Below are 25,556 nucleotides of genomic sequence, written 5' to 3'. Positions count from 1 at the left end.
TATGCACCGCACCTATATAGTGTCCACCCATATCCTGTATACACCGCACCTATATACAGTGTGTCCTCCTATATCCTGTATACACCGCACCTATATACAGTGTGTCCACCCATATCCTCTATACACCGCACCTATATTCAGTGTGTCCCCCCATATCCTGTATACACCGCACCTATATACAGTGTATCCACCCATATCCTGTATACACCGCACCTATATACAGTGTGTCCACCCATATCCTGTATACACCGCACCTATATACAGCGTGTCCACCCATATCCTGTATACACCGCACCTATATAGAGTGTGTCCACCCATATTCTGTACACACCTCCCCTATATACAGTGTGTCCACCCATATCCTGTATACACCTCCCCTATATACAGTGTGTCCCCCCATATCCTGTATACACCGCACCTATATACAGTGTGTCCACCCATATCCTGTATACACCGCACCTATATACAGTGTGTCCACCCATATCCTGTATACACCGCACCTATATACAGTGCGTCCGCCCGCATCCTGTATACACCGCACCTATATACAGTGTGTCCGCCCGTATCCTGTATACACCGCACCTATATACAGCGTGTCCACCCATATCCTGTATACACCGCACCTATATAGAGTGTGTCCACCCATATTCTGTACACACCTCCCCTATATACAGTGTGTCCACCCATATCCTGTATACACCGCACCTATATACAGTGTGTCCACCCATATCTTATAATGCTCCAGTGCTGATATAACCCCAGACATTACATATGTGACTGATATCAGCCCCTCTTATAACGCTCCAGTGCTGATTTAACCTCCAGACATTACATATGTGACTGATATCAGCCCCTCTTATAATGCTCCAGTGCTGATATAACCCCAGACATTACATTTGTGACTGATATCAGCCCCTCTTATAATGCTCCAGTGCTGATATAACCTCCAGACATTACATATGTGACTGATATCAGCCCCTCTTATAATGCTCCAGTGCTGATATACTCTCCAGACATTACATATGTGACTGATATCAGCCCCTCTTATAATGCTCCAGTGCTGATATAACCTCCAGACATTACATATGTGACTGATATCAGCCCCTCTTATAATGCTCCAGTGCTGATATACTCTCCAGACATTACATATGTGACTGATGTCAGCCCCTCTTATAATGCTCCAGTGCTGATATAACCCCAGACATTACATATGTGACTGATATCAGCCCCTCTTATAATGCTCCAGTGCTGATATAACCCCAGACATTACATATGTGACTGATATCAGCCCCTCTTATAATGCTCCAGTGCTGATATATCCCCAGACATTACATATGTGACTGATATCAGCCCCTCTTATAACACTCCAGTGCTGATATAACCTCCAGACATTACATATGTGACTGATATCAGCCCCTCTTATAATGCTCCAGTGCTGATATAACCCCAGACATTACATTTGTGACTGATATCAGCCCCTCTTATAATGCTCCAGTGCTGATATACTCTCCAGACATTACATATGTGACTGATATCAGCCCCTCTTATAATGCTCCAGTGCTGATATAACCTCCAGACATTACATATGTGACTGATATCAGCCCCTCTTATAATGCTCCAGTGCTGATATAACCTCCAGACATTACATATGTGACTGATATCAGCCCCTCTTATAATGCTCCAGTGCTGATATACTCTCCAGACATTACATATGTGACTGATGTCAGCCCCTCTTATAATGCTCCAGTGCTGATATAACCCCAGACATTACATATGTGACTGATATCAGCCCCTCTTATAATGCTCCAGTGCTGATATAACCCCAGACATTACATATGTGACTGATATCAGCCCCTCTTATAATGCTCCAGTGCTGATATAACCCCAGACATTACATATATGACTGATATCAGCCCCTCTTATAATGCTCCAGCGCTGATATAACCCCCAGACATTACATATGTGACTGATATCAGCCCCTCTTATAATGCTCCAGTGCTGATATAACCCCAGACATTACATATGTGACTGATATCAGCCCCTCTTATAATGCTCCAGTGCTGATATAACCCCAGACATTACATATGTGACTGATATCAGCCCCTCTTATAATGCTCCAGTGCTGATATAACCTCGAGACATTACATATGTGACTGATATCATCCCCTCTTATAATTCTCCAGTGCTGATATAACCTCCAGACACTACATATGTGACTGATATCAGCTCCTCTTATAATGCTCCAGCGCTGATATAACCTCCAGACATTAGACATGTGACTGATATCAGCCCCTCTTATAATGCTCCAGCGCTGATATAACCCCCAGACATTACATATGTGACTGATATCAGCCCCTCTTATAATGCTCCAGTGCTGATATAACCTTCAGACATTACATATGTGACTGATATCAGCCCCTCTTATAATGCTCTAGTGCTGATATAACCTCCAGACATTACATATGTGACTGATATCAGCCCCTCTTATAATGCTCCAGTGCTGATATAACCCCAGACATTACATATGTGACTGATATCAGCCCCTCTTATAATTCTCCAGTGCTGATATAACCCCAGACATTACATATGTGACTGATATCAGCCCCTCTTATAATGCTCCAGTGCTGATATAACCTCCAGACATTACATATGTGACTGATATCAGCCCCTCTTATAACGCTCCAGTGCTGATATAACCCCAGACATTACATATGTGACTGATATCAGCCCCTCTTATAATGCTCCAGTGCTGATATAACCCCAGACATTACATATGTGACTGATATCAGCCCCTCTTATAATTCTCCAATGCTGATATAACCCCAGACATTACATATGTAACTGATATCAGCCCCTCTTATAATGCTCCTGTGCTGATATAACCTCCAGACATTACACATGTGACTGATATCAGCCCCTCTTATAACGCTCCAGTGCTGATATAACCTCCAGACATTACACATGTGACTGATATCAGCCCCTCTTATAACGCTCCCAGTGCTGATAGAACTTCAGACATTACATATGTGACTGATATCAGCTCCTCTTATAACGCTCCAGTGCTGATATAACCCCAGACATTACATATGTGACTGATATTAGCCCCTCTTATAATGCTCCAGTGCTGATATAACCCCAGACATTACATATGTGACTGATATCAGCCCCTCTTATAATGCTCCAGTGCTGATATAACCCCAGACATTACATATGTGACTGATAATCGCCCCTCTTATAATGCTCCAGTGCTGATATAACCTCCAGCCATTACATATGTGACTGATATCAGCTCCTCTTATAACGCTCCAGTGCTGATATAACCCCAGACGTTACATATGTGACTGATATCAGCCCCTCTTATAATGCTCCAGTGCTGATATAACCCCAGACATTACATATGTGACTGATATCAGCCTCTTATAATGCTCCAGTGCTGATATAACCCCAGACATTACATATGTGACTGATATCAGCTCCTCTTATAACGCTCCAGTGCTGATATAATCCCAGACATTACATATGTGACTGATATCAGCCCCTCTTATAATGCTCCAGTGCTGATATAACCCCAGACATTACATATGTGACTGATGTCAGCCCCTCTTATAACGCTCCAGTGCTGATATAACCCCAGACATTACATATGTGACTGATATCAGCCCCTCTTATAATGTTCCAGTGCTGATATAACCCCAGACATTACATATGTGACTGATATCAGCCCCTCTTATAATGCTCCAGTGCTGATATAACCCCAGACATTACATATGTGACTGATATCAGCCCCTCTTATAACACTCCAGTGCTGATATAACCCCAGACATTACATATGTGACTGATATCAGCCCCTCTTATAACGCTCCAGTGCTGATATAACCTCCAGACATTACATATGTGACTGATATCAGCCTCTCTTATAATGCTCCAGTGCTGATATAACCCCAGACATTACATATGTGACTGATATCAGCCCCTCTTATAACGCTCCAGTGCTGATATAACCCCCAGACATTACATATGTGACTAATATCAGCCCCTCTTATAACGCTCCAGTACTGATATAACCTCCAGACATTACATAGGTGACTGATATCAGCTCGTCTTATAACGCTCCAGTGCTGATATAACCCCAGACATTACATATGTGACTGATATCAGCCCCTCTTATAATGCTCCAGTGCTGATATAACCCCAGACATTACATATGTGACTGATATCAGCCCCTCTTATAACGCTCCAGTGCTGATATAACCCCCAGACATTACATATGTGACTAATATCAGCCCCTCTTATAACGCTCCAGTACTGATATAACCTCCAGACATTACATAGGTGACTGATATCAGCTCGTCTTATAACGCTCCAGTGCTGATATAACCCCAGACATTACATATGTGACTGATATCATCCCCTCTTATAATTCTCCAGTGCTGATATAACCTCCAGACATTACACATGTGACTGATATCAGCCCCTCTTATAATGCTCCAGCGCTGATATAACCCCCAGACATTACATATGTGACTGATATCAGCCCCTCTTATAATGCTCCAGTGCTGATATAACCCCAGACATTACATATGTGACTGATATCAGCCCCTCTTATAATGCTCCAGTGCTGATATAACCCCAGACATTACATATGTGACTGATATCAGCCCCTCTTATAATGCTCCAGTGCTGATATAACCTCGAGACATTACATATGTGACTGATATCATCCCCTCTTATAATTCTCCAGTGCTGATATAACCTCCAGACATTAGACATGTGACTGATATCAGCCCCTCTTATAATGCTCCAGCGCTGATATAACCCCCAGACATTACATATGTGACTGATATCAGCCCCTCTTATAATGCTCCAGTGCTGATATAACCTTCAGACATTACATATGTGACTGATATCAGCCCCTCTTATAATGCTCTAGTGCTGATATAACCTCCAGACATTACATATGTGACTGATATCAGCCCCTCTTATAATGCCCCAGTGCTGATATAACCCCAGACATTACATATGTGACTGATATCAGCCCCTCTTATAATTCTCCAGTGCTGATATAACCCCAGACATTACATATGTGACTGATATCAGCCCCTCTTATAATGCTCCAGTGCTGATATAACCTCCAGACATTACATATGTGACTGATATCAGCCCCTCTTATAACGCTCCAGTGCTGATATAACCCCAGACATTACATATGTGACTGATATCAGCCCCTCTTATAATGCTCCAGTGCTGATATAACCCCAGACATTACATATGTAACTGATATCAGCCCCTCTTATAATGCTCCTGTGCTGATATAACCTCCAGACATTACACATGTGACTGATATCAGCCCCTCTTATAACGCTCCAGTGCTGATATAACCCCAGACATTACATATGTGACTGATATCAGCCCCTCTTATAATGCTCCAGTGCTGATATAACCCCAGACATTACATATGTGACTGATATCAGCCCCTCTTATAACACTCCAGTGCTGATAGAACTTCAGACATTACATATGTGACTGATATCAGCTCCTCTTATAACGCTCCAGTGCTGATATAACCCCAGACATTACATATGTGACTGATATTAGCCCCTCTTATAATGCTCCAGTGCTGATATAACCCCAGACATTACATATGTGACTGATATCAGCCCCTCTTATAATGCTCCAGTGCTGATATAACCCCAGACATTACATATGTGACTGATAATCGCCCCTCTTATAATGCTCCAGTGCTGATATAACCTCCAGCCATTACATATGTGACTGATATCAGCTCCTCTTATAACGCTCCAGTGCTGATATAACCCCAGACGTTACATATGTGACTGATATCAGCCCCTCTTATAATGCTCCAGTGCTGATATAACCCCAGACATTACATATGTGACTGATATCAGCCTCTTATAATGCTCCAGTGCTGATATAACCCCAGACATTACATATGTGACTGATATCAGCTCCTCTTATAACGCTCCAGTGCTGATATAATCCCAGACATTACATATGTGACTGATATCAGCCCCTCTTATAATGCTCCAGTGCTGATATAACCCCAGACATTACATATGTGACTGATATCAGCCCCTCTTATAACACTCCAGTGCTGATATAACCCCAGACATTACATATGTGACTGATATCAGCCCCTCTTATAACACTCCAGTGCTGATATAACCCCAGACATTACATATGTGACTGATATCAGCCCCTCTTATAACGCTCCAGTGCTGATATAACCTCCAGACATTACATATGTGACTGATATCAGCCTCTCTTATAATGCTCCAGTGCTGATATAACCCCAGACATTACATATGTGACTGATATCAGCCCCTCTTATAACGCTCCAGTGCTGATATAACCCCCAGACATTACATATGTGACTAATATCAGCCCCTCTTATAACGCTCCAGTACTGATATAACCTCCAGACATTACATAGGTGACTGATATCAGCTCGTCTTATAACGCTCCAGTGCTGATATAACCCCAGACATTACATATGTGACTGATATCAGCCCCTCTTATAATGCTCCAGTGCTGATATAACCCCAGACATTACATATGTGACTGATATCAGCCTCTTATAATGCTCCAGTGCTGATATAACCCCAGACATTACATATGTGACTGATATTAGCTCCTCTTATAACGCTCCAGTGCTGATATAATCCCAGACATTACATATGTGACTGATATCAGCCCCTCTTATAATGCTCCAGTGCTGATATAACCCCAGACATTACATATGTGACTGATATCAGCCCCTCTTATAATGCTCCAGTGCTGATATAACCCCAGACATTACATATGTGACTGATATCAGCTCCTCTTATAATGCTCCAGTGCTGATATAACCCCAGACATTACATATGTGACTGATATCAGCCTCTTATAATGCTCCAGTGCTGATATAACCCCAGACATTACATATGTGACTGATATCAGCCCCTCTTATAATGCTCCAGTGCTGATATAACCTCCAGACATTACATATGTGACTGATATCAGCCCCTCTTATAACGCTCCAGTGCTGATATAACCTCCAGACATTACATATGTGACTGATATCAGCCCCTCTTATAATTCTCCAGTGCTGATATAACCCCAGGCATTACATATGTGACTGATATCAGCCCCTCTTATTATGCTCCAGTGCTGATATATCCTCTAGACATTACATATGTGACTGATATCAGCCCCTCTTATAATGCTCCACTGCTGATATAACCTCCCAGACATTACATATGTGACTGATATCAGCCCCTCTTATAATTCTCCAGTGCTGATATAACCCCAGACATTACATATGTGACTGATATCAGCCCCTCTTATAATGGTCCAGTGCTGATATAACCCCAGACATTACATATGTGACTGATATCAGCCCCTCTTATAATGCTCCAGTGCTGATATAATCTCCAGACATTACATATGTGACTGATATCAGCCCCTCTTATAATGCTCCAGTGCTGATATAACCTCCAGCCATTACATATGTGACTGATATCAGCCCCTCTTATAATGCTCCAGTGCTGATATAACCCCAGACATTACATATGTGACTGATATCAGCCCCTCTTATAATGCTCCAGTGCTGATATAGCCCCAGACATTACATATGTGACTGATATCAGCCCCTCTTATAATGCTCTAGTGCTGATATAACCCCAGACATTACATATGTGACTGATATCAGCCCCTCTTATAACGCTCCAGTGCTGATATAACCCCAGACATTACATATGTGACTGATATCAGCCCCTCTTATAACGCTCCAGTACTGATATATCCTCTAGACATTACATATGTGACTGATATCAGCCCCTCTTATAACGCTCCAGTGCTGATATATCCCCAGACATTACATATGTGACTAATATCAGCCCCTCTTATAACACTCCAGTGCTGATATAACCTCCAGCCATTACATATGTGACTGATATCAGCCCCTCTTATAACACTCCAGTGCTGATATAACCTCCAGACATTACATATGTGACTGATATCAGCCCCTCTTATAACGCTCCAGTGCTGATATAACCCCAGACATTACATATGTGACTGATATCAGCTCCTCTTATAACGCTCCAGTGCTGATATAACCCCAGACATTACATATGTGACTGATATCAGCCCCTCTTATAATGCTCCAGTGCTGATATAACCCCAGACATTACATATGTGACTGATATTCGCCCCTCTTATAATGCTCCAGTGCTGATATAACCCCAGCCATTACATATGTGACTGATATCAGCCCCTCTTATAACACTCCAGTGCTGATATAACCTCCAGCCATTACATATGTGACTGATATCAGCCCCTCTTATAACACTCCAGTGCTGGTATAACCCCAGACATTACATATGTGACTGATATCAGCCCCTCTTATAATGCTCCACTGCTGATATAACCCCAGACATTACACATGTGACTGATATCAGCCCCTCTTATAATGCTCCAGTGCTGATATAACCCCAGACAATACATATATGACTGATATCAGCCCCTCTTATAATGCTCCAGTGCTGATATAACCCCAGACATTACATATGTGACTGATATCAGCCCCTCTTATAACGCTCCAGTGCTGATATAACCTCCAGACATTACATATGTGACTGATATCAGCCCCTCTTATAATGCTCCAGTGCTGATATAACCCCCAGACATTACATATGTGACTGATATCAGCCCCTCTTATAATGCTCCAGTGCTGATAGAACCCCAGACATTACATATGTGACTGATATCAGCCCCTCTTATAACGCTCCAGTGCTGATATAGCCCCGGACATTACATATGTGACTGATATCAGCCCCTCTTATAATGCTCCACTGCTGATATAACCCCAGACATTACATATGTGACTGATATCAGCCCCTCTTATAATGCTCCAGTGCTGATATAACCCCAGACATTACACGTGACTGATATCAGCCCCTCTTATAATGCTCCAGTGCTGATATAACCTCCAGACATTACATATGTGACTGATATCAGCCCCTCTTATAATGTTCCAGTGCTGATATAACCCCCAGACACTACATATGTGACTGATATCAGCCCCTCTTATAATGCTACAGTGCTGATATAACCCCAGACTGTACATATGTGACTGATATCAGCCCCTCTTATAATGCTCCAGTGCTGATATAACCCCAGACATTACATATGTGACTGATATCAGCTCCTCTTATAATGCTCCAGTGCTGATATAACCCCAGACATTACATACGTGACTGATATCAGCCCCTCTTATAATGCTCCAGTGCTGATATAACCCCAGCCATTACATATGTGACTGATATCAGCCCCTCTTATAACGCTCCAGTGCTGATATAACCCCAGACATTACATATGTGACTGATATTAGCCCCTCTTATAATGCTCCAGTGCTGATATAACCCCAGACATTACATATGTGACTGATATTAGCCCCTCTTATAATGCTCCAGTGCTGATAGAACTTCAGACATTACATATGTGACTGATATCAGCCCCTCTTATAACGCTCCAGTGCTGATATAACCCCAGACATTACATATGTGACTGATATTCGCCCCTCTTATAATGCTCCAGTGCTGATATAACCCCAGACATTACATATGTGACTGATATCAGCCCCTCTTATAATGCTCCAGTGCTGATATAACCCCAGACATTACATATGTGACTGATATTCGCCCCTCTTATAATGCTCCAGTGCTGATATAACCCCAGACATTACATATGTGACTGATATCAGCTCCTCTTATAATGCTCCAGTGCTGATATAACCCCAGCCATTACATATGTGACTGATATCAGCCCCTCTTATAACGCTCCAGTGCTGATATAACCCCAGACATTACATATGTGACTGATATCAGCCCCTCTTATAACGCTCCAGTGCTGATTTAACCCCAGACATTACATATGTGACTGATATCAGCCCCTCTTATAATGCTCCAGTGCTGATACAACCTCCAGACATTACATAGGTGACTGATATCAGCCCCTCTTATAACGCTCCAGTGCTGATATAACCCCAGACATTACATATGTGACTGATATCAGCCCCTCTTATAATGCTCCAGTGCTGATATAACCCCAGACATTACATATGTGACTGATATCAGCCCCTCTTATAATGCTCCAGTGCTAATATAACCTCCAGACATTACATAGGTGACTGATATCAGCCCCTCTTATAATGCTCCAGTGCTGATATAACCCCAGACATTACATATGTGACTGATATCAGCCCCTCTTATAATGCTCCAGCGCTGATATAACCCCAGACATTACATATGTGACTGATATCAGCCCCTCTTATAATGCTCCAGTGCTGATATAATCCCAGACATTACATATGTGACTGATATCAGCCCCTCTTATAATGCTCCAGTGCTAATATAACCTCCAGACATTACATAGGTGACTGATATCAGCCCCTCTTATAATGCTCCAGTGCTGATATAACCCCAGACATTACATATGTGACTGATATTAGCCCCTCTTATAATGCTCCAGTGCTGATATAATCCCAGACATTACATATGTGACTGATATTCGCCCCTCTTATAATGCTCCAGTGCTGATATAACCCCAGACATTACATATGTGACTGATATCAGCTCCTCTTATAATGCTCCAGTGCTGATATAACCCCAGCCATTACATATGTGACTGATATCAGCCCCTCTTATAACGCTCCAGTGCTGATATAACCCCAGACATTACATATGTGACTGATATCAGCCCCTCTTATAACGCTCCAGTGCTGATTTAACCCCAGACATTACATATGTGACTGATATCAGCCCCTCTTATAATGCTCCAGTGCTGATATAACCTCCAGACATTACATAGGTGACTGATATCAGCCCCTCTTATAACGCTCCAGTGCTGATATAACCCCAGACATTACATATGTGACTGATATCAGCCCCTCTTATAATGCTCCAGTGCTGATATAACCCCAGACATTACATATGTGACTGATATCAGCCCCTCTTATAATGCTCCAGTGCTAATATAACCTCCAGACATTACATAGGTGACTGGTATCAGCCCCTCTTATAATGCTCCAGTGCTGATATAACCCCAGACATTACATATGTGACTGATATCAGCCCCTCTTATAATGCTCCAGCGCTGATATAACCCCAGACATTACATATGTGACTGATATCAGCCCCTCTTATAATGCTCCAGTGCTGATATAATCCCAGACATTACATATGTGACTGATATCAGCCCCTCTTATAATGCTCCAGTGCTAATATAACCTCCAGACATTACATAGGTGACTGATATCAGCCCCTCTTATAACGCTCCAGTGCTGATATAACCTCCAGACATTACATATGTGACTGATATCAGCCCCTCTTATAATGCTCCAGTACAGCAGAGTGAAGGCAGATAGCCGTAACGTACATGACTGAGGCAGTGATAGATCCAGGAAAGGGTTAAGGAGTAAGGGATGGGTTTTTACCTAAGGAATGTGGTGGTGGTCAGCGAGCAGGAGGAGAGATGGGGGCAGGGGCCATATAAGAAATAGGTCCCATGTTAAGGTGTCATTCCTTTGTCCTGGACTCAAAGACTGAACCAGCAGTTAGCATCTGTCCCTTCTGAACTTTCTGAACATCAAACTCTAAGAAGATCAAGACCTCCTGAGAGACTAACTTCTGAAATGGCCAATAGGACTCACAATAGGATCATAAGTCCTTCTGTTACTTCTAGGAAAAGAGCAAAGCGCAGCACGGCCTCTGATCCATCTTACAGGCCGGGAGGAAAAATACAATATCAGAAGAACAAGGTACAGAGAAAAGAGCCAGACCATCTAACCAGAGAGACACCAAGAAGTCCAAGGAGAAAGTCCAGCTCTACTGAGGTGCCATCCAGAGAAGCAGCCACACAAGCTACAACTGACGTGACGACAGCCCACGATGGATCCTTAGAACTTCCTCAACAAACTTTGCATCATTCTAGAGGACATCATACGGCCTCACCCCAGGAACTAAACCAACACGGGGGGATGGGCTTAGGACACACAACTTTTCCGGATCCGGGTTCACATTACACGAGGAGTGGTAGGAATCCAAAAAGACAACTGCGCAAAAGTACTTTAACCAGACAAAGACTTCATCGGCCGGCTCAGGATTGGAGTCAGGCAATAAATCTACAGCTACAAGACTCAGAAGAGATTCCAGACAATGACTGACACAGATAACGACTCCCCAGTAGAGGGCAGCAGCACGCAGCACTTCAATAATGGAGGGGCTGTAGAGACTATAACTAATACGTCACGGACGGCTGGTCAACCTAGGACGCAGCCAGGTATTGGTGAGAACACTTTTTCTTGTCCTATATCTAGTGTAACAACACCTGTAATGAGTCCAGTGGGCGCAGTTGGGGGTGCAGTTCCCGGCAATGTAGGATGGGATCTTAATTCAGTAGTACAGCAATTAGTGTCAGGGGTTAAGGAGGCTTTGAGTCAGTCTAGCTTACCCATAACCTCTTCTCCTATTGCTGCATGGTGCGGGAATGGTCGCCGGACATCGAAGGTGGTAAGTCAGTCGTGTGCTGATCCAGAGACACAGGAGGACGCAGTAATTTCACAAGGGGTTACATTATCTGATGCAGCAAAAGGAGAATTATATGTATGTTTTGAGGGTCCTCTAGGAATTCATTTGAAACAGGAGGTTAGGGAGAAGATTTGGGCCGACGAATATGTGGAAATATTTTCATTATTGCCCTTAGAAAAATATAACTTGGATAGAGTAAGGTTTGATGAGAGGAAAAGAGAGGAACAAGAAAGACGGTATTGTCTCATCCCCCAAACATTTAGCAATTGGTTCCAGGCTTTTGCCATATTAGCAAGTGTAATAGGCCAAAAAACTCCTGAACATTGCTCTGCCTTATTTTGTTACATGAATTCTATCGGGGAGGCGCACCGTGTGTATGGAGGTTTAGCATGGCTGCGCTATGATGAGCAGTTTCGCCAACGAAAGGCTGGTCGCCAAGGGATTCGTTGGGATCACAAAGATATTGGTTTATGGATGCGTCTAATGACAGCGCCACGTGGGGTTAATCAGCCCTTTCAGGGCTATGTCGGCAGATCATCAGCAATCGGATTGTCGGCAGCAAACAGAAAAGGTTGCTGCTGGCAGTTCAATGATAGCCAGTGCAGATTCGGAAACACATGCAGGGACAAACATGAATGCAGCTTCTGTAGTGGAAACCATAGCCTATCCAAATGCTTTACACGAAATAAAACCCCAACAGCAGAGATTAACCAAAAAGGGGGAAACCCCAATTAGACTCGGGGAGATGGTGGGCTATCTAAGCAGGTACCCAGATAGAAAAGCAGCACAATTGCTGGGGGAGGGTTTCTCAGAAGGTTTTAAGATCCCATCTACTTCAGGCCCATTAACCTGTTCTCGTAACCTTGCTTCAGCTTATACATATTCTCACATTGTCTCCACAAAACTAAACAAAGAAATTGGCCTGGGCCGCATGGCAGGCCCATTCCCCAAAATGCCAATAGAAAACTTAAGGGTCTCTCCATTGGGGGTGGTCCCAAAGAAGGAACCCAATAAGTTTAGGCTGATCCATCATCTGTCCTTCCCTCATGGAAGCTCAGTTAATGATGGAATCGATCAGGAACTTTGCACAGTCTCGTATACTTCATTTGATACAGCGATTGCATGGTTACAGAAGTACGGCAGAGGAGCTTTAATGGCAAAAACAGACATTGAAGCTGCCTTTAGACTCCTACCAGTCCATCCAGAAAGCTTCCATCTCTTGGGTTGTCAGTGGCAGGGAATGTTTTATGTAGACTTGTGTTACCGATGGGCTGCTCCATCTCATGCTCCTTGTTTGAATCATTTAGCACATTTTTGGAGTGGGTAGTAAAGAAGGAAGCCGGCGTGCGTTCTGTCCTGCATTATCTAGATGATTTCCTATGTATTGGTCCACCAAAGTCATTTGTTTGTGCTTCATTATTGGCAGCGATTCAGTCGGTTTTTAAGTGTTTTGGAGTACCGTTAGCATCAGATAAAACAGAAGGCCCGTCTACACTTATCAAGTTTTTAGGAATTTTGATTGACAGTGAGGCCATGGAGTGCAGATTACCGGATGACAAGGTCAGTGATCTGCTGGAGGCAGTCAGAGAAGCTAGATCTCACCGTAAGATCAGATTAAAGGATCTACAATCGCTGTTAGGAAAAATGAACTTTGCGTGTCGCATTATTCCAATGGGTAGAGTTTTTTGTAGGCGCCTAGCTGCAGCTACCTCAGGCATAACCTTTCCACATCACTTTGTGCGGCTGGCTAGAACATTAAAGGACGATCTGGCGGTATGGGAACAGTTCTTAATGGAGTTTAATGGGAGGTCATTGTGGATCAGACCACCGGTTTCAAATCTTGATCTAGACATCCACACTGATGCAGCGGGGTCAACTGGTTTTGGTGCATATTGTTCGGGACAGTGGTGTGCAGATAGGTGGCCAGAGAGTTGGAGAAACAATGGGTTAACACGAAACTTAGTACTCCTTGAATTGTTCCCCATAGTAGTTGCTTGTGAAATTTGGTGCAATATTTTCCAAAACCGAAAAGTGAGATTTCATTGTGATAACTTGGGAGTTGTAGAAGTCATCAACAAACAATCAGCTTCTTCCCTGCCTGTGGTTACGTTGCTGCGTCATCTAGTGCTGCGCTGTTTAAAGTCACATTGTCAGATTACAGCTGTGCATGTTCCCGGTGTTTGCAATTCTGTGGCTGATGCTCGGTCTCGTTTTCAGTGGGACAGATTCCGTTCGTTAGCCCCGATGGCAGAGGTACAAGGCAAGAAGTGTCCGGATTTTCTGTGGTCACTGCCAGTGACACCGCATACGCTCTGATAGAACGGTCTGTGGGTGTAAGCACATGGCAGAGGTACCAGTCAGCATGGAGGGAATGGGAAAACTTGTGTGCTCTAGTGGCACATGATGCCAGGTTACATGACAATGTTTCCTTGTTGTTATTTTACATTAGCAGGGCCTTTGTGGATGGTACTTCATTGTCCAGTATTGATAGTAAAATGTCTGGATTAGCTTTTGGTTTAAGTTGCACGACTTCACTGATTACACAAAGCATTTTTTAGTTAAGCAGGCCCTAAAGGGTTACAGGAAAAGTTGTAAGAAGACCAGAGATAAACGGCGTCCGATTTCTTTCCAGTTATTGCAGCAGATACTGAGTGTACGAGGCCGAGTCTGGAGCAGTCCCTTTGAAGTGTTACTCTTTAGTTGTGCATTCACACTGGCCTTCTTTGGAGCTTTTAGAATCAGCGAGTTAGTGTCGAGTAGCTCCACCAGAAGTGGGGGTCTACAAGCTGAGGACATGCATCAGTACACAGACAGAGGGGGTCTACAAGCTGAGGACGTGCATCAGTACACAGACAGAGGGGGTCTACAAGCCGAGGACGTGCATCAGTACACAGACAGAGGGGGTCTACAAGCTGAGGACGTGCATCAGTACACAGACAGAGGGGGTCTACAAGCCGAGGACGTGCATCAGTACACAGACAGAGGGGGTCTACAAGCCGAGGACATGCATCAGTACACAGACAGAGGGGGTCTACAAGCTGAGGACGTGCATCAGTACACAGACAGAGGGGGTCTACAAGCCGAGGACATGCATCAGTACACAGACAGAGGGGGTCTACAAGCCGAGGACGTGCATCAGTACACAGACAGAGGGGGTCTACAAGACGAGGACATGCATCAGTACACAGACAGATTGGAATGTTTGCTGGCAAAGTCAAAAACTGATCAACAGGGTAGAGGAAAATGGATCACATTGTTTCCTTTAAGCGGTTCCAGGGCCTGCCCGGTCATCTGTTTTAGAAACTATGTCTTAAGAAGGCCAAATATCCAAGGTTCATTACTAATTCATGAGGATTGTAAGTCATTGTCACAATTTCAATTCACAGCAGTTCTTAAAAAATGCCTGACAATATTGGGAGAGTCTCCAAATGCATTCACTTCACACTCATTTAGGATAGGAGCAGCCACAGAAGCTGTAGATGGGGCTTAGAGCCTGACATAGTTAAAAAAATCGGGAGATGGGAATCGAGCAGATTTAAGAGCTACATTAGATTGCATTTATTATAAATGGCGTACATGTATATATATATATATGGGTACATTTTGGTAATCTTATAGTAGTTGTGTCTTCATTTAGACAATTGTGTGATAATTGTGTTTTTGTTTGAGCTGAACAGCAATGCCTGGTTTGGATCATGGGACATTCATTTGTTTTTTGGGGGGCCTTACGTGCAGCAGTCAGGCCTAATGGTAAACAGTTGGGGTTGCCCAGTTCCTTGGCACGGGTGACATGGATAGGAAAGAGGGGAATGCAGGGGCATCAGCTGTTAAAAGAAATCCAGTATCATGTGGAGTTCTACCGCCCCCCGGACGTCTTACTTATCCATTTAGGTGGTAATGATTTAGCAATAAGAACATCAAGACATTTAGTTAGGAACATAAAGCTCGATATGTTGAATTTATGGAGGTCTTACCCAGAAACAGTGGTGGTCTGGTCGGATATAGTAGCTAGACAAATGTGGAGAACAGCGCGATCAGTGGCTCGCATCAATAATACAAGGATAAAAGTTAATAAAAAAATAACAAAATTTGTGTTGGAAAACGGAGGGGTGGCCATACGTCACCAGATGCTGGAAAATACAAAGGAACATTTTTGGAGAGATGATAAGGTACATCTTAATGACATTGGCATTGATATATGGATGTTGGGAATACAAGAAGGAGTAGAACGAGCCATTAAGTTGTGGAGGAACTCACTCTTGTAAGGTGTCACAAGAGCGAGTCTTGGCGGGATGTGGTTGTTTAAACCCCCTCTTTGTTGGTTGGAGAATTATATTTTTAATGGGGTCCCTGGGCCAGAGCTCAGCGGACAGTGGAATATGGGTCCCTGGGGAGGAGCTCAGTGGACAGTGGAATAGATGGGTCCCTGGGGAGGAGCTCAGCGGACACAAGGAAAATGATCAAGGGGTATACCCAGATTCCCCCTTGAGCTAGGTATACACGGCGGAGGGGGATATGGGGCTGGGATTTATAACAACCACATCTCTGGGCCGATAATCTTGTTTTTTCTTGTTGATGTTTTTTCTTATAAAAACAAAGGGCTGCTGTGGCCAAAATTTTAATCCATGTCACGCAGTGTGTGGTGTCTTATTTATTAGGTTACCAGGAGCGCAATTCACTAGTCCATCAGTCATGATATAACCCCAGACATTACATATGTGACTGATATCAGCCCCTCTTAAAATGCTCCAGTGCTGATATAACCTCCAGACATTACATATGTGACTGATATCAGCCCCTCTTATAACACTCCAGTGCTGATATAACCCCAGACATTACATATGTGACTGATATCAGCCCCTCTTAAAATGCTCCAGTGCTGATATAACCCCAGACATTACATATGTGACTGATATCAGCCCCTCTTATAATGCTCCAGTACTGATATAACCCCAGACATTACATATGTGACTGATATCAGCCCCTCTTAAAATGCTCCAGTGCTGATATAACCTCCAGACATTACATATGTGACTGATATCAGCCCCTCTTATAACACTCCAGTGCTGATATAACCCCAGACATTACATATGTGACTGATATCAGCCCCTCTTATAATGCTCCAGTGCTGATATAACCCCAGACATTACATATGTGACTGATATCAGCCCCTCATATAATGCTCCACTGCTGATATAACCCCAGACATTACATATGTGACTGATATCAGCCCCTCTTATAATGGTCCAGTGCTGATATAACCCCAGACATTACATATGTGACTGATATCAGCCCCTCTTATAATGCTCCAGTGCTGATATAACCCCAGACATTACATATGTGACTGATATCAGCCCCTCTTATAAGGCTCCAGTGCTGATATAACCCCAGACATTATATATGTGACTGATATCAGCCCCTCTTATAATGCTCCAGTGCTGATATAACCTCCAGACATTACATATGTGACTGATATCAGCCTCTTATAATGCTCCAGTGCTGATATAACCCCAGACATTACATATGTGACTGATATCAGCCCCTCTTATAATGCTCCAGTGCTGATATAACCCCAGACATTACATATGTGACTGATATCAGCCCCTCTTATAATGCTCCAGTGCTGATATAACCCCAGACATTACATATGTGACTGATCTCAGCCCCTCTTATAACACTCCAGTGCTGATATAACCTCCAGACATTACATATGTGACTGATATCAGCCCCTCTTATAACACTCCAGTGCTGATATAACCCCAGACATTACATATGTGACTGATATCAGCCCCTCTTATAATGCTCCAGTGCTGATATAACCTCCAGACATTACATAGGTGACTGATATCAGCCCCTCTTATAACGCTCCAGTGCTGATATAACCTCCAGACATTACATATGTGACTGATATCAGCCCCTCTTATAATGCTCCAGTACTGATATAACCCCAGACATTACATATGTGACTGATATCAGCCCCTCTTATAATGCTCCAGTGCTGATATAACCCCAGACATTACTTATGTGACTGATATCAGCCCCTCTTATAACGCTCCAGTGCTGATATAACCCCAGACATTACATATGTGACTGATATCAGCCCCTCTTATAACGCTCCAGTGCTGATATAACCCCAGACATTACTTATGTGACTGATATCAGCCCCTCTTATAATGCTCCAGTACTGATATAACCCCAGACATTACATATGTGACTGATATCAGCCCCTCTTATAATGCTCCAGTGCTGATATAACCCCAGACATTACATATGTGACTGATATCAGCCCCTCTTATAATGCTCCAGTGCTGATATAACCCCAGACATTACATGTGACTGATATCAGCCCCTCTTATAACGCTCCAGTGCTGATATAACCCCAGACATTACATATGTGACTGATATCAGCCCCTCTTATAATGCTCCAGTGCTGATATAACCCTAGACATTACATATGTGACTGATATGAGCCCCTCTTATAATGCTCCAGTGCTGATATAACCCCAGACATTACATATGTGACTGATATCAGCCCCTCTTTTAACGCTCCAGTGCTGATATAACCCCAGACATTACATATGTGACTGATATCAGCCCCTCTTATAACGCTCCAGTGCTGATATAACCCCAGACATTACATATGTGACTGATATCAGCCCCTCTTATAATGCTCCAGTGCTGATATAACCCCAGACATTACATATGTGACTGATATCAGCCCCTCTTATAATGCTCCAGTGCTGATATAACCCCAGACATTACATATGTGACTGATATCAGCCCCTCTTATAACACTCCAGTGCTGATATAACCTCCAGACATTACATATGTGACTGATATCAGCCCCTCTTATAACACTCCAGTGCTGATATAACCCCAGACATTACATATGTGACTGATATCAGCCCCTCTTATAATGCTCCAGTGCTGATATAACCTCCAGACATTACATATGTGACTGATATCAGCCCCTCTTATAATGCTCCAGTGCTGATATAACCTCCAGACATTACATATGTGACTGATATCAGCCCCTCTTATAATGCTCCAGTGCTGATATAACCTCCAGACATTACATAGGTGACTGATATCAGCCCCTCTTATAACGCTCCAGTGCTGATCTAACCCCAGACATTACATAGGTGACTGATATCAGCCCCTCTTATAATGCTCCACTGCTGATATAACCTCCAGACATTACATATGTGACTGATATCAGCCCCTCTTATAACGCTCCTGTGCTGATATAACCTCCAGACATTACATATGTGACTGATATCAGCCCCTCTTATAACGCTCCTGTGCTGATATAACCTCCAGACATTACATATGTGACTGATATCAGCCCCTCTTATAATTCTCCAGTGCTGATATAACCCCAGACATTACATATGTGACTGATATCAGCCCCTCTTATAATGGTCCAGTGCTGATATAACCCCAGACATTACATATGTGACTGATATCAGCCCCTCTTATAATGCTCCAGTGCTGATATATCCTCTAGACATTACATATGTGACTGATATCAGCCCCTCTTATAATGCTCCAGTGCTGATATAACCTCCAGACATTACATAGGTGACTGATATCAGCCCCTCTTATAACGCTCCAGTGCTGATCTAACCCCAGACATTACATAGGTGACTGATATCAGCCCCTCTTATAATGCTCCACTGCTGATATAACCTCCAGACATTACATATGTGACTGATATCAGCCCCTCTTATAACGCTCCTGTGCTGATATAACCTCCAGACATTACATATGTGACTGATATCAGCCCCTCTTATAATTCTCCAGTGCTGATATAACCCCAGACATTACATATGTGACTGATATCAGCCCCTCTTATAATGGTCCAGTGCTGATATAACCCCAGACATTACATATGTGACTGATATCAGCCCCTCTTATAATGCTCCAGTGCTGATATAACCCCAGACATTACATATGTGACTGATATCAGCCCCTCTTATAACGCTCCTGTGCTGATATAATCTCCAGACATTACATATGTGACTGATATCAGCCCCTCTTATAATGCTCCAGTGCTGATATAACCTCCAGCCATTACATATGTGACTGATATCAGCCCCTCTTATAATGCTCCACTGCTGATATAACCCCAGACATTACATATGTGACTGATATCAGCCCCTCTTATAATTCTCCAGTGCTGATATAACCCCAGACATTACATATGTGACTAATATCAGCCCCTCTTATAATGCTCCAGTGCTGATATAACCCCAGACATTACATATGTGACTGATATCAGCCCCTCTTATAACGCTCCAGTGCTGATATAACCCCAGACATTACATATGTGACTGATATCAGCCTCTTATAATGCTCCAGTGCTGATATAACCCCAGACATTACATATGTGACTGATATTAGCTCCTCTTATAACGCTCCAGTGCTGATATAATCCCAGACATTACATATGTGACTGATATCAGCCCCTCTTATAATGCTCCAGTGCTGATATAACCCCAGACATTACATATGTGACTGATATCAGCCCCTCTTATAATTCTCCAGTGCTGATATAACCCCAGACATTACATATCTGACTGATATCAGCCCCTCTTATAATGGTCCAGTGCTGATATAACCCCAGACATTACATATGTGACTGATATCAGCCCCTCTTATAATGCTCTAGTGCTGATATAACCCCAGACATTACATATGTGACTGATATCAGCCCCTCTTATAACGCTCCAGTGCTGATATAACCCCAGACATTACATATGTGACTGATATCAGCCCCTCTTATAATGCTCCAGTACTGATATAACCCCAGACATTACATATGTGACTGATATCAGCCCCTCTTATAACACTCCAGTGCTGATATAACCCCAGACATTACATATGTGACTGATAGCAGCCCCTCTTATAATGCTCCAGTGCTGATATAACCTCCAGACATTACATATGTGACTGATATCAGCCCCTCTTATAATTCTCCAGTGCTGATATAACCCCAGACATTACATATCTGACTGATATCAGCCCCTCTTATAATGGTCCAGTGCTGATATAACCCCAGACATTACATATGTGACTGATATCAGCCCCTCTTATAATGCTCCAGTGCTGATATAACCCCAGACATTACATATGTGACTGATATCAGCCCCCCTTATAACGCTCCAGTGCTGATATAACCCCCAGACATTACATATGTGACTGATATCAGCCCCTCTTATAATGCTCCAGTGCTGATATAACCTCCAGACATTACATATGTGACTGATATCAGCCCCTCTTATAATGCTCCAGTGCTGATATAACCTCCAGACATTACATAGGTGACTGATATCAGCCCCTCTTATAACGCTCCAGTGCTGATCTAACCCCAGACATTACATAGGTGACTGATATCAGCCCCTCTTATAATGCTCCACTGCTGATATAACCTCCAGACATTACATATGTGACTGATATCAGCCCCTCTTATAACGCTCCTGTGCTGATATAACCTCCAGACATTACATATGTGACTGATATCAGCCCCTCTTATAACGCTCCTGTGCTGATATAACCTCCAGACATTACATATGTGACTGATATCAGCCCCTCTTATAATTCTCCAGTGCTGATATAACCCCAGACATTACATATGTGACTGATATCAGCCCCTCTTATAATGGTCCAGTGCTGATATAACCCCAGACATTACATATGTGACTGATATCAGCCCCTCTTATAATGCTCCAGTGCTGATATATCCTCTAGACATTACATATGTGACTGATATCAGCCCCTCTTATAATGCTCCAGTGCTGATATAACCTCCAGACATTACATAGGTGACTGATATCAGCCCCTCTTATAACGCTCCAGTGCTGATCTAACCCCAGACATTACATATGTGACTGATATCAGCCCCTCTTATAATGCTCCACTGCTGATATAACCTCCAGACATTACATATGTGACTGATATCAGCCCCTCTTATAACGCTCCTGTGCTGATATAACCTCCAGACATTACATATGTGACTGATATCAGCCCCTCTTATAATTCTCCAGTGCTGATATAACCCCAGACATTACATATGTGACTGATATCAGCCCCTCTTATAATGGTCCAGTGCTGATATAACCCCAGACATTACATATGTGACTGATATCAGCCCCTCTTATAATGCTCCAGTGCTGATATAACCCCAGACATTACATATGTGACTGATATCAGCCCCTCTTATAACGCTCCTGTGCTGATATAATCTCCAGACATTACATATGTGACTGATATCAGCCCCTCTTATAATGCTCCAGTGCTGATATAACCTCCAGCCATTACATATGTGACTGATATCAGCCCCTCTTATAATGCTCCACTGCTGATATAACCCCAGACATTACATATGTGACTGATATCAGCCCCTCTTATAATTCTCCAGTGCTGATATAACCCCAGACATTACATATGTGACTAATATCAGCCCCTCTTATAATGCTCCAGTGCTGATATAACCCCAGACATTACATATGTGACTGATATCAGCCTCTTATAATGCTCCAGTGCTGATATAACCCCAGACATTACATATGTGACTGATATTAGCTCCTCTTATAACGCTCCAGTGCTGATATAATCCCAGACATTACATATGTGACTGATATCAGCCCCTCTTATAATGCTCCAGTGCTGATATAACCCCAGACATTACATATGTGACTGATATCAGCCCCTCTTATAATTCTCCAGTGCTGATATAACCCCAGACATTACATATCTGACTGATATCAGCCCCTCTTATAATGGTCCAGTGCTGATATAACCCCAGACATTACATATGTGACTGATATCAGCCCCTCTTATAATGCTCTAGTGCTGATATAACCCCGGACATTACATATGTGACTGATATCAGCCCCTCTTATAACGCTCCAGTGCTGATATAACCCCAGACATTACATATGTGACTGATATCAGCCCCTCTTATAATGCTCCAGTACTGATATAACCCCAGACATTACATATGTGACTGATATCAGCCCCTCTTATAACACTCCAGTGCTGATATAACCCCAGACATTACATATGTGACTGATAGCAGCCCCTCTTATAATGCTCCAGTGCTGATATAACCCCAGACATTACATATGTGACTGATATCAGCCCCTCTTATAATGGTCCAGTGCTGATATAACCCCAGACATTACATATGTGACTGATATCAGCCCCTCTTATAATGCTCCAGTGCTGATATAACCCCAGACATTACATATGTGACTGATATCAGCCCCCCTTATAACGCTCCAGTGCTGATATAACCCCCAGACATTACATATGTGACTGATATCAGCCCCTCTTATAATGCTCCAGTGCTGATATAACCCCAGACATTACATATGTGACTGATATCAGCCTCTTATAATGCTCCAGTGCTGATATAATCCCAGACATTACATATGTGACTGATATCAGCCCCTCTTATAACGCTCCAGTGCTGATATAACCCCCGACATTACATATGTGACTGATATCAGCCCCTCTTATAATGCTCCAGTGCTGATATAACCTCCAGCCATTACATATGTGACTGATATCAGCCACTCATATAATGCTCCAGTGCTGATATAACCCCAGACATTACATATGTGACTGATATCCGCCCCTCTTATAACGCTCCAGTGCTGATATAACCCCAGACATTACATATGTGACTGATATCAGCCCCTCTTATAATGCTCCAGTGCTGATATAACCCCAGACATTACATATGTGACTGATATCAGCCCCTCTTATAATGCTCCAGTGCTGATATAACCCCAGACATTACATATGTGACTGATATCAGCCCCTCTTATAATGGTCCAGTGCTGATATAACCCCAGACATTACATATGTGACTGATATCAGCCCCCCTTATAACGCTCCAGTGCTGATATAACCCCCAGACATTACATATGTGACTGATATCAGCCCCTCTTATAATGCTCCAGTGCTGATATAACCTCCAGACATTACATATGTGACTGATATCAGCCCCTCTTATAACGCTCCAGTGCTGACATAACCCCAGACATTACATATGTGACTGATATCAGCCCCTCTTATAACGCTCCAGTACTGATATAACCTCCAGACATTACATATGTGACTGATATCAGCCCCTCTTATAATGCTCCAGTGCTGATATAACCTCCAGCCATTACATATGTGACTGATATCAGCCCCTCTTATAACGCTCCATTGCTGATATAACCTCCAGCCATTACATATGTGACTGATATCAGCCCCTCTTATAATGCTCCAGTGCTGATATAACCTCCAGCCATTACATATGTGACTGATATCAGCCCCTCTTATAACGCTCCAGTGCTGATATAACCCCAGACATTACATATGTGACTGATATCAGCCCCTCTTATAATGCTCCAGTGCTGATATAACCTCCAGACATTACATAGGTGACTGATATTAGCTCCTCTTATAATGCTCCAGTACTGATATAACCCCAGACATTACATATGTGACTGATATCAGCCCCTCTTATAACGCTCCAGTGCTGATATAACTCCAGACATTACATATGTGACTGATATCAGCCCCTCTTATAATGCTCCAGTGCTGATATAACCTCCAGCCATTACATATGTGACTGATATCAGCCCCTCTTATAATGCTCCAGTGCTGATATAACCTCCAGACACTACATATGTGACTGATATCAGCCCCTCTTATAATGCTCCAGTGCTGATATAACCCCAGACATTACATATGTGACTGATATCAGCCCCTCTTATAATGCTCCAGTGCTGATATAACCCCAGACATTACATATGTGACTGATATCAGCCCCTCTTATAATGCTCCAGTGCTGATATAACCCCAGACATTACATATGTGACTGATATCAGCCCCTCTTATAATGCTCCAGTGCTGATATAACCCCAGACATTACATATGTGACTGATATCAGCCCCTCTTATAATGCTCCAGTGC

This window comes from Anomaloglossus baeobatrachus, chromosome 7 (assembly GCF_048569485.1).
Source record: "Anomaloglossus baeobatrachus isolate aAnoBae1 chromosome 7, aAnoBae1.hap1, whole genome shotgun sequence".
Classification (NCBI taxonomy): Eukaryota; Metazoa; Chordata; class Amphibia; order Anura; family Aromobatidae; genus Anomaloglossus; species Anomaloglossus baeobatrachus.
Note: the sequence above shows the minus strand (reverse complement) of the source record.